The sequence below is a fragment of the Musca autumnalis genome, unplaced genomic scaffold (genome assembly GCF_047663935.1).
Source record: "Musca autumnalis isolate F117 unplaced genomic scaffold, ASM4766393v1 scaffold_2, whole genome shotgun sequence".
In the NCBI taxonomy this organism is placed as follows: Eukaryota; Metazoa; Arthropoda; class Insecta; order Diptera; family Muscidae; genus Musca; species Musca autumnalis.
In genome coordinates this window covers 79,318,905-79,333,152 of record NW_027411755.1, presented here as the reverse complement: position 1 = coordinate 79,333,152, position 14,248 = coordinate 79,318,905, and the positions used below count along the sequence as shown (strand labels likewise).

At 31.5% G+C, this 14,248-nt stretch overlaps 1 protein-coding gene across 5 annotated transcripts in view; it reads right to left on the bottom strand.

Annotated features, from left to right (window-relative positions):
* Prip (aquaporin prip) overlaps window positions 1-14,248 on the bottom strand; it is a 69,498-nt gene that overhangs the window by 34,854 nt on the left and 20,396 nt on the right. For all 5 annotated transcript variants that reach the window (XR_012410269.1, XM_073968095.1, XM_073968093.1 and 2 more), the window contains one exon: window positions 1,741-1,782. The gene's annotated coding sequence lies outside the window, so the exon portion shown is untranslated. The remainder of the gene's footprint in view (window positions 1-1,740; window positions 1,783-14,248) is intronic.

The window sequence follows — 14,248 nt, the reverse complement described above, 5'->3', positions numbered from 1 at the left end:
TTTAGCAATTTCTATTAAAAAAGTATTATTCATGAAAAATAGTTTATTTTTGGTAATATTCGGTAATGCGAACAATTCCATAATTCGGCCAGAGTCGAAAAATATATAATTTACAAATATAATGAAATGATTTTTCAATGCGATAAAAACGGACAAAAAGTTATTGCTGACATGACAATTTCTGGAACACTTGTTGTTTCGGAGAGGTGATCCAATTTTTTTATATATATAAATGTAGAAGAATATGAATTATCTCGACGTTGGAATTTATTATTTTTCATACAAACAAGCGATTAATTTTGGGGGTTCTCCCTTGTGCTCCATTCACATTAACATTATATAAAGTAAGTCATCAACGTTAAGTAATTTGTTCCAAACCTTAAAATAGTGTTTGACTTAATAGTGTAATGACACAAATATATCTCAAAACAAGAAACTGAATGCGGAATTTTTCAAAAATATTGTTTGTTATCTATTAAAAGAGAATATACGTACCTATTTTGGGTTATCTATTTGCAAATGCTTAACAATAATAAACGTAATCCCCATACTTAAATGACGCCAATAAAAATTAAGTAAGAACAAATTGTTTCGTACAGTTTTATATTCAATTATTTTTTTTTTTATTTAAAGAACAACAATAATTAACAAGAGTTCTATTAAAATAGCAAAAGAATGTTATCATTTTTTGTATTGCTCTGCAAATACTTTAAAATATGACAGCATTAATGGGGGATGCATGTTTATTATTAGCTAACAAAGATATGTATAGTTTATATTTTGACAACTCAATGACCTAAAGTTTTGTACATACATACGTATATAATATGTAGATATTATCCATGAACACATGTTCCATTTCATTTATGAATTTCACATTTTTTTATTTATCCATACAAAACTTAAAGAACCCACAACGAATTAACACTTTATTGCTAAATATGTATGAAGAATTCCTCTTGATCTTGAATCAAAGCAAAGTCAAACAAAAAACAATTATGGTAATTTGCTCATTAATATAGTCACTAGAAATGCATGTACTTGAGGCACGCGTATCAATTATAAACGGTATGTATACTGTATGTACATTTTTTTAAAGTTTGTTAATTAATTTGCATTTAGCAGCTGATTCTTACATTGTTGAATTCCTTTCACATAGCGTACATATTTGTATAAAAGTGAAAAAATACTTGATCTTGAAAATTGTATACATTATATACTTATTTTATTGACCATTGTAACTGTCAAGAATTTTTTACATCAACTGTAAAGAGGAGTATATTTAGGAACAACAAGTATCTCGTTAAACATTCAATATGTTTTTGTACGTGCTGAAATCCTCATTCAGACATTAGATGATTTGTTGTAATGAAAGTATTTGCGTGTTGTAACTTAGGCATTTTTTAAAACGTTAAGTTTGCGTCAATTTCAAATATTTTTACAATTTTTACAGTATGAAGTACAAAAAGTGAAGATTCTATTCACAATGTTTGTGTTATGTATGCATATCTTATTGCAATTTCTGAAACTAGGTGTATACTATACAACTTCTTAAACATTCAAAGCATGCACTTCAAAAAAAAAAAAAAAAAAAAGCAAAAATCTCAGTTCAAAAATTTCTCCAAACAAAAACTAGCATGTTTTTTTATCTCCCTATCTGCCAATGACAGTTCACTCTTTTGCCAGTTTAAAAAGTATTTGATCAGAACTAATTCGAGTATCGACGAAATATACACTTACCTTTGAAAACTTATTTCTTTTAGGTGTTCAAATCAACAAAATCTGAAAATATAAACAAAATTTGATAATGTATTAAAATTAGTATTACATTTGTATTTAAATTCAAGAAAACATCTGAATATGAGAGGATATTTTGTATTTTGTAAATTCGATTTTAATTAAATTTATATTACACTGTTGGACACAAAAAAATAACCATATTCTGACACCACAGCGAGTTTTTATTGAGATCTTAGGTACATTTTTGTAATTTGTTGTTTGCTTGAGTTGTGAACGACGATTTTGACCCTGAAGATGAAGTGCTATGGATGTGTTTACAATTTTGTTCTTTATAACAAGAGCTAGAAAATTGCCTCCGACAGTAAAACAAAATTCTTAACTTTTTTATTTTTGTCTTATTAAGGCGAAGGTCATTTATAGTGATATTTAATTAATTCCCTTTCGAGTTGAGCTTATTAGACCTATTATATACATTGAAAAATTAGGAGTCTACCGAAGTCCCACGCATTCAACCATTACGCTACGTTTCACGGGTGGTTAAGCCGATCTTCAGGCGTATTGAATGTTGTTTTTGTGGCAGACGAAGGCGAAGCTTGGGAACTAATATATATATCGCACTTCATTAGATAAATGCATATGCGAAATTATGTCAGTTATTTGAAACTCCAAACTTTTCCTATAGTCCTGCTTGGTAATCCCATTTTTCAATGTTCACAAATACTAAGTCTTAACGACTTAGAAGATATGAGACTGACAAAATGATCCCTTTTGGTATTAAGGTTTCAAAGCTTTGGGGGTCCATAACTCCTAGAGTGAAAGTGATGGGGGAAAACGTCGCACATAGGAGTAATGTATGTTAAAAGTTGATTAAAACTCCTAAAAACCTCATTTATAATCCGATTGATATAATATTTTGCACAAATGATATCTTTGGTCCAAGGACTATTTTTGTAGAAAATAATGAAAATCGGTCCAGATTTGGATCTATCTCCCATATGTATTAGCATCCGATATGAGGTAAATAATGCACTAACAACGCAATATAGGTCCGATGAAGCTGAAAACTGATACATGCATCCAGAACTAGCCTAGAGTACAGTGTATTAATTTTGGTTCAAATCGGTTCAGATTAATATAGTCCTATATGTATCCATTCGATTTTCTATTTCTACTTCAATTATTTAATTTTATATGAGAAAAACAGTGATTTTTTGGAATAGCGCAAACTTATATCAAAAGTTATTATACATTCTGATAAATAAGAGCCCCGGTTATAAGACAGGCCAAAATTTAGTGTTGGCAAACGTTGCCAACATATTTTTTAATTTGTTTAGAACTGTGCTACATAACTTATTCCAATTTTACATCAGAAAAAAAGTGATTTTTTGGAATGGCGCAAACTTATATCAAAAGTTATGATATGTTCTGATAAATAAGAGTCCTGGTTATAAGACAGACCAAATATCAGTGTTGGCAAACTTTGCCAAAATATTTTTTAATTTTTTAGAATTGTTTTACATAAATTATTCCAATTTTGCTGCAGAAACAAATTTAAAAGTTTTCATGATTGCAGTGGAGAAAAATGTGATTATTTCAGATTGGAGCAACTATGCGTATCGTATTATCTTTGAATCTGATATTCGAGCTTAAAGCGCATAAAACATCAAAAGTAACTATGGTCCACAAACGTTTGCATCATTTAGTTTTTCGCCATTGAAATTTGAGTTATCGTACGGAGAATATACAAAAACAAAAAACGTTGAAAAATATAAATTTTCGCGAAAATATTTTTACTTTAATGTTCACTTAATTTTATAGTATTTGAACATGTACTTTTTTGCTTTCATTATAACTAAGTTCAATCGGCTGCTGCTTTGGGTTGGGTAACAGTAGATAGTTGCATGGTCATAGCGAATGGGGAAAAGGGTCAGGTGACTGTTTATCAATAGTTTGTTTTTAAAAATGCTATTTTTATATTTTGAGTTTTGATCAACTTTTGGCCTATATTACCCGTATGTGCGTCGGGAAGGCATTAAAAATATAATTTTTATATTGAAAGTTAATGTTAAGAAGCTCCTCCTTGAAATTCAGTTATCACTTTTAACTTTAAGTTAACCGGAACGCTATTAATCTGTTCGGTAAATCCAAACTATAACAAAAGAAGACTTATAGTAATGGGGGTATGACTCAAAAAATACACACAGTTTTATTCTATTAACTTACACAGTGTGTAAAATGTGGTTAATAAAACATCAGTATTATTAACCACAATTTCAGCTAAGTCGGTCAAAAAATGTAGCTTAATCGGGATATACCGTTATATGGGGCCTATACTAAAACGTGCTTCTATCTGCACCATTTTTGGAGGAGATTCAAAGGACCAAGAAAATGATAACCACATTCAACCATGAGCCCAAACTAAGCCTTAACCATTTGGAGGAACAATAGACAGAAAAAAGCTGGACAAGATTACGAGTACCTTTTTGAAGTTGAAGGTTATAATAAAAGGACAAAGACCTTAAGCCACATTTATTAATTCAAGAACCTTACATATTATACAGGAATTGTGACTTATTCCTAACATCTTTTCTATATCATAAGATATTTGCCCGATATAAGTCAGGCTTATAAATTCATTATTAATGTTGAATCTTATCTACAACTTGTCTTCAATTATTTTAAATTTTTCATGAGAAATCTTCCATAAAAATATTCCCAAAAACGGGAATTATTGGAAAAGGGAATGCATTTTCAAACTAAAAATACTTAAGACTACAAAGACTTACACAACTATGTACATACTTAAAGCTAATATTTACAAAATTTATTGGGCCGTGGTTTTATTTACGTTTCCCTATTTCTATATTTTTAACCCCTACACCACACTGTGGTAAGGGGTATTATGTCTTTGTGCATTTGTATGTAACATACAATAGGAAACGAAATAGACCCATAGTTCCTTTTGGGAATATACATATAATCACTTTATGTGTCGATTTATGCATGTCCGTCCGTCCGTCCGTTCATGTATTTTTGATCGCAACGTACAGGTCGCATTTTTTGTCCGATTCAGCTGAAAATTGGGGACTTGCATTTGCTGCACCAAACACGCTATATACGTCCAATTTTGATGAAATTTTGAATGTGTAACTGAATTACAAATAAGGGTGCCAAATTATATCGAAATCGGTTCAGATTTGGATATAGCCCCAATATATATTTTCGGCCGATTTCGCGTATTTGATGCACCAAACACGCTATATAAGTCCGATTTCAATGATATTTGGAATGTGTTACTGAACTCGGTCTGGAAATAAATGTGCCAAATTATATCGAAATCGGTTAAGATCTGGATATAGCTCCGATTTATATTTTACATATTCACTGTGGTGTAGGGTATCATATAGTCGGCCCCGCCCGACTTTGATTCTTTCCTTACTGGTTATGTTTATAATTGCATTATTGCATAGTTATATAAACCAAATCATTAAAATCATACTTATTATATGTTCTGTGATAGCATAAGAGTTTTCCATCTCTGTAGAGCATTTCTTCATCCTCGAATCTTTTGAGAGCTGCTGTAGGTAAATGTTTCCAACAGCAGATAACTTCGATATCATCATTAAAGATTAAGGATTCTGCAATGATGTCATTTTCTATATCTTGATTAAAAATCTATCAATCCCTTCAAATTGATAAGCGTCACATATTTGTCTACACGATGGACTTTTATAAGTACCATCATCTCTAATAGTTGGGTGGAGGTCTAAACATGCCCTCAAAACGCGCCTTTCCCATATTCTCAACTTACCCAATTGAGCAGATGAGATCCCAAACCATGCTGGGAAAGCATATGCTAATGTTGGTCTTATTATTTGCCAATATATAAGAAATTTTATGACACAGACCTTTAGATCACAAACATTTTAAGTATGTATGTATGTGCAAGCTCTACTTTTTTAATTTCTCTATTCCAGATCACTTTATTGTCTTTTTTTGCACATTTGTACATATTTTCTGCTTATTTTGTACGATTCAGACACAACGACCATTAAATGTCACAAAAACAAATTATTCATGCCTCAACGCTATCAAGTGTCATTTATAAATAGATTTATTCCAAACATCTTGCACACACTTAGTATATTTGCGTATAAAACGTCATATCTAAATAAGTACACATGTAAGTATGTCTGAACGTATGTACATACATACGTAATCACCATATTTTTATTACACCTCCTACACTTCAGCAGCTAGTAGATTGAAAAGTGCGCGACTATGATAAGTTTTGTAAATTGAGGTTAAATGTGTGATTTAAATTAATGAAATACTATTTTGCAAAAAAGCCCAAAAGAGTATTCGCATGTTGTCGTCTGCTTTTGGACGCTGTCTTACGCGCTGTGACAGTCCGTCAGCCAGTGTGTCTATCGCATAGTCTGATTTCAGTTTGCATTAGAAAATTGTCAACTAATTTTGCCACTTCCCAAATGCAATGTTTTGATCACGCATTTAGATAATACCACTTGGAAAACATGCCATACATAACAATTGCGGATACACTTGTGGCACGTTAGTCGTAAACTCTTAATGTGTTTTTTTTCATAGATAAACATTTGCATATACAAACTCACATACTTACATCGTGTGTAGGTGTAAAAGTAGTGAATGAGTATTTGTTGATTATTTCGAATCAAAAGAGTTAACAATTTAGGCAGTCTTAAGACAGTTGTGTATAACCGAATGTGTTATGCTGTTTTTTTACATACTTAATTGTTTAAATGGACGTAAGAGACAAACATGAATACATGATTTGTTATCAAACTACCGGTTAACTGCCCATAAAACTGTTGTACAAAATACATACATATCACTTTATACCATATGCGAACATTTATGAATTTAATTGAGAATTAATTAGATCTGTTTTGGATAAGCTATTTAACATATCTCTTATTGCTATTTTTATTGTTAATAGATAAATATAATTGGTTTCTTATTTGTGGTGGGTCATGGCTCCTATTTATATCATAGTTTTTACGTTTGTTCAGGATTCAAGACCATGCAATAAATGGGAATATTCTCAGACACATTTCTTATCTAAAACATGAAATCAAAATGATTGTACCAGACACATAATTATCGTCAAACTAAAGAAGTAATAGCTACTGATTCCATGTTATTAGTGTGCCCAAGGCTATTATGTCTACAGTATTTTTATGATAATGAAACGAGAGAGAAATAATACTACTCAATAGTTCAGTTTCAAAACCAGCAAGAAAGTACTACTTCTGCAAATTTAGCATTTTATTGCGCCTGTACACATAATTTACACATCTATATCAACTAAATTCATTTCTCTGGTAAAGAAATAGCAAAATTTTTTTTTTTTTTTGTTGGAATTGGAAAATTTTTCGTGTCAGAAAATTTGGAGTCGATATAGCCCTGTCCGTCCTCCTATCTATCTGGCTGGTGCGCAGGATAACTCATTTTTTTGCCCTTCGTAACATTCTGTCCAAGCTTCGCCAAAATACTGGGAACGATAACTTTGGAAGGGAGTAACCGAATTGGTCATAAATTTGCATATGATAAATTTGCTACCAGGTTTGGTCAGGTTTGAATATGAACTAAATCGGTATACATATTCACTCCTTCGTGTATCTCCCACACAAAATTTGGAAAAAGTACAGTATAACAGCTAGTCTCGGATCGGTTTGAAATTATTTGTAACAAGTTTTTATTGAGGGCTCTGTTTTGACTGCGCAATTTTTTTCTGGGACTTGTCCATACTTCCTTAGATAATGGTCTAACAGCTCAAAACAAGCCTGCAGGCAACATCTAAACTGGGTAGTACTTAACCCTCGAAGGGAGAAACCGATTATTTCCGGGTCACAATTTCGGGTACCTTCCACACAAAGCTTGAATTCCAGATTTCAGCAAATTCAGATAGATGACACTGTGCAACAAAATTCAATTTTTTTCAAAATGATGGGAAAAATCGAGTAGATTATGAAAGCAGAGCTAAAAGTATGAGACACGTGTATCGGCGTTTTAAAAGTTTACGTCGGAAAGTAACCAAAATAGGCGGGGCAAGTTCCGCCCATTTTTAATTTTTTCGAAATATTCGAGTTTAGATATCTTTGAATCCTTGCATTTCAGGTATATAGTGTCTGGAAACTTTACGGAGGAGTATGTGGGCAACATTTTTGTTAAAAATTTTAAACCTCATGCGGTTCATCAAAGGGGTCTTTTTTGTCCTTTTTTCAAAAATCTTTCAAAAGCTCCTTAAAAATGTGGTTGTATCAAATCCAAATATTCTACAAAATTGTTCACCATAAAATTTTACTATAGATCTCAGAATACACCAAATCTGTAACTCTTGTCTAATCGCCAGGAATCTCTAAAAATTAAAAACACGTTTTAGTGTTAAAATCAGTCTTCATCTGAGTTTATTCAAAATTGTCCCACAAAACAATTTTAGAGAGATGATGTCAGAGACAAAAATATTCTTCGTCAAATTTCACTATGGGTCACCAAAGAAATGAAATGTCTATTTACATTTTATAGGATGAAAATATCAGTATCAATTTTGCTGAAAAAACATGAAAATATTTCTCAATTTTTTTGATGAAAATTTTTTCCTTCTTTTTTCGAGTTGGTACATGGAAGTAATATGAAACTTGGTTATAGGTGAAAAGTGTCAAAAAATGAAAAATTTTACACAAAATTTCACTATGAGTTTCAAAATAAACCATATATCTATGTATACTATTTCCTTAAAACATCTTCTGTATGAATTCACAACGAAAAACCATCAATATGATATTTACTGTATCCAATCACAACGACAATCTGTATGAACATTGGGAAATATGGCCCTAAAACAAATATATCAAAAACAAGTGCTGCTAAGAATGTTATATGCTATGGTTACAGATTTCTTTTATTCAGAGACCCATAATGAAATTTCATTTGGAACATTTCTTTCTTTAACAATATTCCCAAAATTAAAGGATTTTGCTAGATTTTGATCCAGTATGGTATTATGTAAAATTAACAGTCCAAAATTAAAACATATAATTTAAATTTGTAATCTAATTTTTTTAAGGAAATAGTATACATAGATATATGGTTTATTTTGAAACTCATAGTGAAATTTTGTGTAAAATTTTTCATCCTTTGACACTTTTCACCTATAACCAAGTTTCATATTACTTCCATGTACCAACTCCAAAAAAGGTGGAAAAATTTGTCATCAAAAAAATTGGGAAATATTTTCATGTTTTTTCAGCAAAATTGATACTGATATTTTCATCCTATTAAATGTAAATAGACATTTCATTTTTTTGGTGACCCATAGAGAAATTTGACGAAGAATATTTTTGTCTCTGACATCATCTCTCTAAAATTATGTTTTGTGGGACAATTTTGAATAAACTCAGATGAAGTCCGACTTTAACCCTAAAATGTGTTTTTCATCTTTAGAGATTCCTGGCGATTAGACAGATTTGGTGTATTCTGAGACCTGTAGTAAAATTTTATGGCGAAGAATTTTGTAGAGTATTTGGATTTGATACAACCACATTTTTAAGGAGTTTTTGAAAGATTTATGAAAAAAGGACAAAAAGACCCCTTTGATGAACCGCATGAGGGTTAAAATGTTTTACAAAAATAAAGCCCACATGCTCCTCCGTAAAGTTGCCAAAGAGACTATATATCTGAAATGCAAGGATTCAAAGATATCTTAACTCGAATATTTCGAAAAAATTAAAAATGGGCAGAACTTGCCCCGCCTATTTTTAAAACGCCGATACACGTGTCTCATATTTTTAGCTCTACTTTCATAATCTACTCGATTTTCCTCGTCATTGTTGTTGTTGTCGCACATTATAATGTACATAAATAATAACCGAAATCGGGTGGTACCGTTTATGGGGGCTAAACCAAAACATGGACATACATACATATGTCCAAAATTTTTAGTGGACAAGTTTCTACTAAAAATCCCAAATGACAAATTACAACTGATTCGGTCACAGTTGGGGCTGTACAGGTATATGGAGGCTATTCTAAAACATAGACCTATGCCCACAATTTGTGGTAGATAAGTTTTTTGGCCACTAAGAAACTTAAATGCCTAGTGAAATGTAGCTTAAAAACGTCAAAATACCTGAAATCCGGGGGTGTATGGGGCTATTCCAAAACGTTAACCTATGTCCAATTACACTGTGAACACAAATTTTGGGGCAGAAATAATTCCTTTTGGAGATGAAAGCCCTTGGTGAGTATATTAAGAACCCCGAAGGACAGATCCGCCGTCAGTCAAACTTCCGCGTTATGGCGTGATGAAGTTTTTGCTAGAGACCCTGTAAGCCATCAGGATTTAGCGTTATATCTTTGTTTACTGTTGCATTAGCTTATTCTTGAGATGACATGTCTTCAATCAAATCGAATGAGGATTATTTTCGTAGAGCACTTCGACCTTCTAACTCGCTTCCTTCAATGTCCTTTCCGTCCTTTATTTTAAGAGCCGCTATAAAAATGTTCTGCAAAAATGTTGATCAGAAAATTTTAGGTACGGCTCTCATTGACAACTAATCGATTTTGTCGCGTTCTCATAGTCATTTTTACATTTACCCCTGTTTGTAAAAAAAAAGCTGTGTTTTGTGTTTTTGTATGTTCTGTTACGAATATACAAAAAACAAAATATAGTCTTTTTCTGAACAAAATCAAGAGAAAATGCGCGAAACGACCACCACCAAATGCACAAAACGAAACGCGACAAAATCGATTAGCTGTCAGTGAGAGCCGTACCTAAAATTTTCTGAGCGACATTTTTGCGAAGCTGAAAAACGTCATCTTCTGGTACTTTTATAGCGGCTCTTAAAATAAAGGAGGAAGAAGAAGTCTTCAAACGGGGCGTAACATCTAAGATTTTGTCGAGGGTCTTGAAAATTCTTCTGTATTTTCCCATGTATATTCACGATGAATATAGCAAACCCTGTTTAGATCGTTCACACTACATCTTCTCAACAAACTCATGTCAAAAAAAAGAACACCGAAAAAATATTTCTAGTGGCCAAGGATAACGAAAATCTGGGTAAAAATCACAAAATAGGTCCCTGAGTTATATCACGAAAACAAGAGCTGATAGAGAAAACCTGCATCCGGATTTTGAAAATAACTCGACAGTTTGAGTTAAAAAAACCCTTAAAACATTCTCGTCCAGTTAATGTACGAATCACAGACGGCTCATCTCACCTGAGGAGAAAATTTTGGAGCAAACTTTGGCGACCGAAATTGAGAAATTTTATAAAAATCACCTACAATACAAATGTCTTCGCACACATTATATACAAAAATATTATTGTCTGACGAAACTAGTTGCTGAATTTTTGGTTGTATATAATTCTCATATACATACTTTTTTTATAATAACTTTGGTATAAATGCTACATCCCCCATACCAGTTGCTGATATTATTCAAATGTTCCGCGCAACTTTCGAAAACGACTACCACTGTCGAATTTTCGGCAAATGTTTTTCGTGTGTATACAATCACGTTGTTTTTTTGTTCGCCAAAAGTTTGAAAACGATATCATTTTCGATCATTTGGCAAATTTTCTCAATAATTTCGATATAAATGCTACATATAATATAAATAAGAACAGTGATAGTCGTTTTGGAATGGGGGGATATGACTAGGTTACAAAATACAAGACAACAATGTTTATCAACAGTTACACACATCGAATCGCAAACATTACAAAGAAGAAAAAGTTACATAACAGAAATATCAAGAAACATCAGATAAATATGAACCTGTCATAAAACCGAAACTCTACCAAAAATGATTTTTCGCCACTATCGAAAAATCGTTTGGACAATAAATGCGGGCTGTAGAATGATTTGGTGAAAGTACACTTTTGGCCCATACGAATTAGTATGGAAATAAATTTCTGTCAGGGGACACTGTTATCGTAAACCGATCGCCATAAAATTTCATATTTAAGGTTTTTGTACCAAATGGGAACAATTTGGAGGTATGAATTTCAATAAAAAATTTGCAGGTATAATTTCCACATAATTAACTATATTCAAATTCATACCAAGAAAATGTGCCACCGATTTACTTTAGTATAATTGTGATATATAGTACAAAGAGTTCCACCCGGTTAAACTCTACGTCGTTTTTACCTGTTTTCATTTAGTGTTATCGAAGGAAGGTTATGTCGAATTCTTCAGATTTATAATAGAACTATTTTTAAAACATTTCCACCAAAATTTGAAAACAAAACACCCGATACTTATTTTAAACCTAAAAATACGTCACTAGTATGATGGATTACCACCAATCCACCTCTCACATGCATGGCATTCTTTAATATGAAACTGACCGTTTTTTATCAAGTCATATAAAAAGTAATGACATAACAGTTATATTTTAAAAAATCCAAAATAAAATTCCCTTAAAGGCTGCCATAAATCTGGCTATTTGACATGGTAAAAATGGATCAGATAATCTGTACGTTTTAACAAATACCGCAAGAATTAGTTTTTCGATAACAAGCTTATGGAAAATATAAACAATAGATTAGTATAGCGATAATGTTGTTGTCCAAAAATCCGGAGACGCATAAGCTTTGGTGGTGTGTATGCGGTAAAACAGGTGTGTTTCGTGTTTTGTTGTTGTTAACCAACGTAGCAAGCGTAGAGGAAAATAAAAAAGTGGTATTAATTATGTCGTTCTTTTTTCTTCACTTTTCTACAGTCGTTGGGTAAAGACGGTAAAGTGAGTGAATAAATCAGTGTTTTGTCTTTTCTTAAAGAAATTGTGCTTTTTAGTAAATTAAATGCCCAATACATTTTATAATTGAATCAAAAAGATAAATGGAAATATTTTATTGGATAAGGAAGAAATCGCATTTAATATTGGTAATTACTTCAATACATTTTTCATATGCATACATACATATGTATATTTGAAATATGGATGTACCTATTTATTACATTATATAATCATTTGATTCCAGATTCCGATTTCCCGCTGATGATTTCAACTTTGAAGGAATTGTGTTTTATTTCACAACTAAGGAGAAGCATTCAACGATGTTTCTTTACAAAATTTTCTTTTTAAAAGTGCGACTTTTTATACATTATTTCATTCAATTTTTTCTTTTATTAAAGTCTGTTATGTATTTCTTTGGAATTTTGTTGTTGCTTTTGCTTTTTGTCTATGCCTTTCAATAAACCACCACCATTTATAAATGTGTGTACATGCTTGAGATAGCCAGTGAGCGTTTACTGAGAGCAAGTGAGCATACATTTCAATGTTTCACATTGAAATTTACGCTCCCTTGCTCTCAGAAAGCGCCCGCATGTGCATATGTTTGTTTTTTTTTTTTTTTGTGGATTTTGGGTTTGTTTTTGTTTGCACATATAATTTGTTTACACCCAAACATATATTTGTTTGCTGGACCCAAACATATGTTATGTTTGGGACTGATTGCAAACAAATATATGTTTGGGACATATGTTAGAGAGGCGTCTTTTTTTCCTCCGTGTGTAAATTAAATTATTTAATAGCGAATTTTGATATTTTTCCGGCAACGTGTGTTTCAGATCTCCGATCGGCTAGTTTTAATGCTTATTTATTTTGTTCACTTTGTTTGGTTGGAGAGTTTTTTGTTCGTCTTTGATATTTTAGAAAAAATCGAAAATTTACAAAAAATTGTCTTCAATTTGGTTTAGAACTGTTATCAAATTTTATATATTTATTCTTTATAACATAATAATTCTTCATCCCCTCGAATGTAAATTATTTTTCCTGGGAATTCTTAGTCTTACCTATTGTTGAAAGTTTGTACAAAAATTGTTATTTTACCTTCACAATGTTGGTACAATATTGTTTCAATTATTTGAAGTCTCTTTACATCTACAATTAATTATATTGTAAATAAATAATAAATAGGTTTTAGAGTATTATCGCACTTATGTTTCTTAACAACAACAAAAACGATTAAAAACGTAAACAACTAGATAAACACTTAAGTGCAAGGAAAAGATAATGTCGTGACAAGAAAGTACACAAAATAACATTCATTGATAACCAGCGACATACATATAGATAGATGTTAGCTTAGCAAACTTTATATTTGCAGAGAATTTAAAATAATATGACAAGTGCTTCGATCTTAATGTATTTATTTCAAATATCTCGTGATTAGAGGTGTAAGAACCATAACCAAATTAAAAAGTTAATCTGCCGTTTAATAACATAGACCTTATTTACATTAAATGTTCTTGTCACATGGACACATGATGCACATTTGCACACTTGGACAATAAGTGCATCATTCACATCAAGTCTCTTATTTTAATAATATGAATTTTCAGTTTTATTGTGTTTTGTATGACAACAACTTTGTCTGTCATTCATTTACTATGTCGTGAGTACATTCTAGTCTGGTCAATTAAAAATCACATGTAACGAAATAGCCAAATTTCA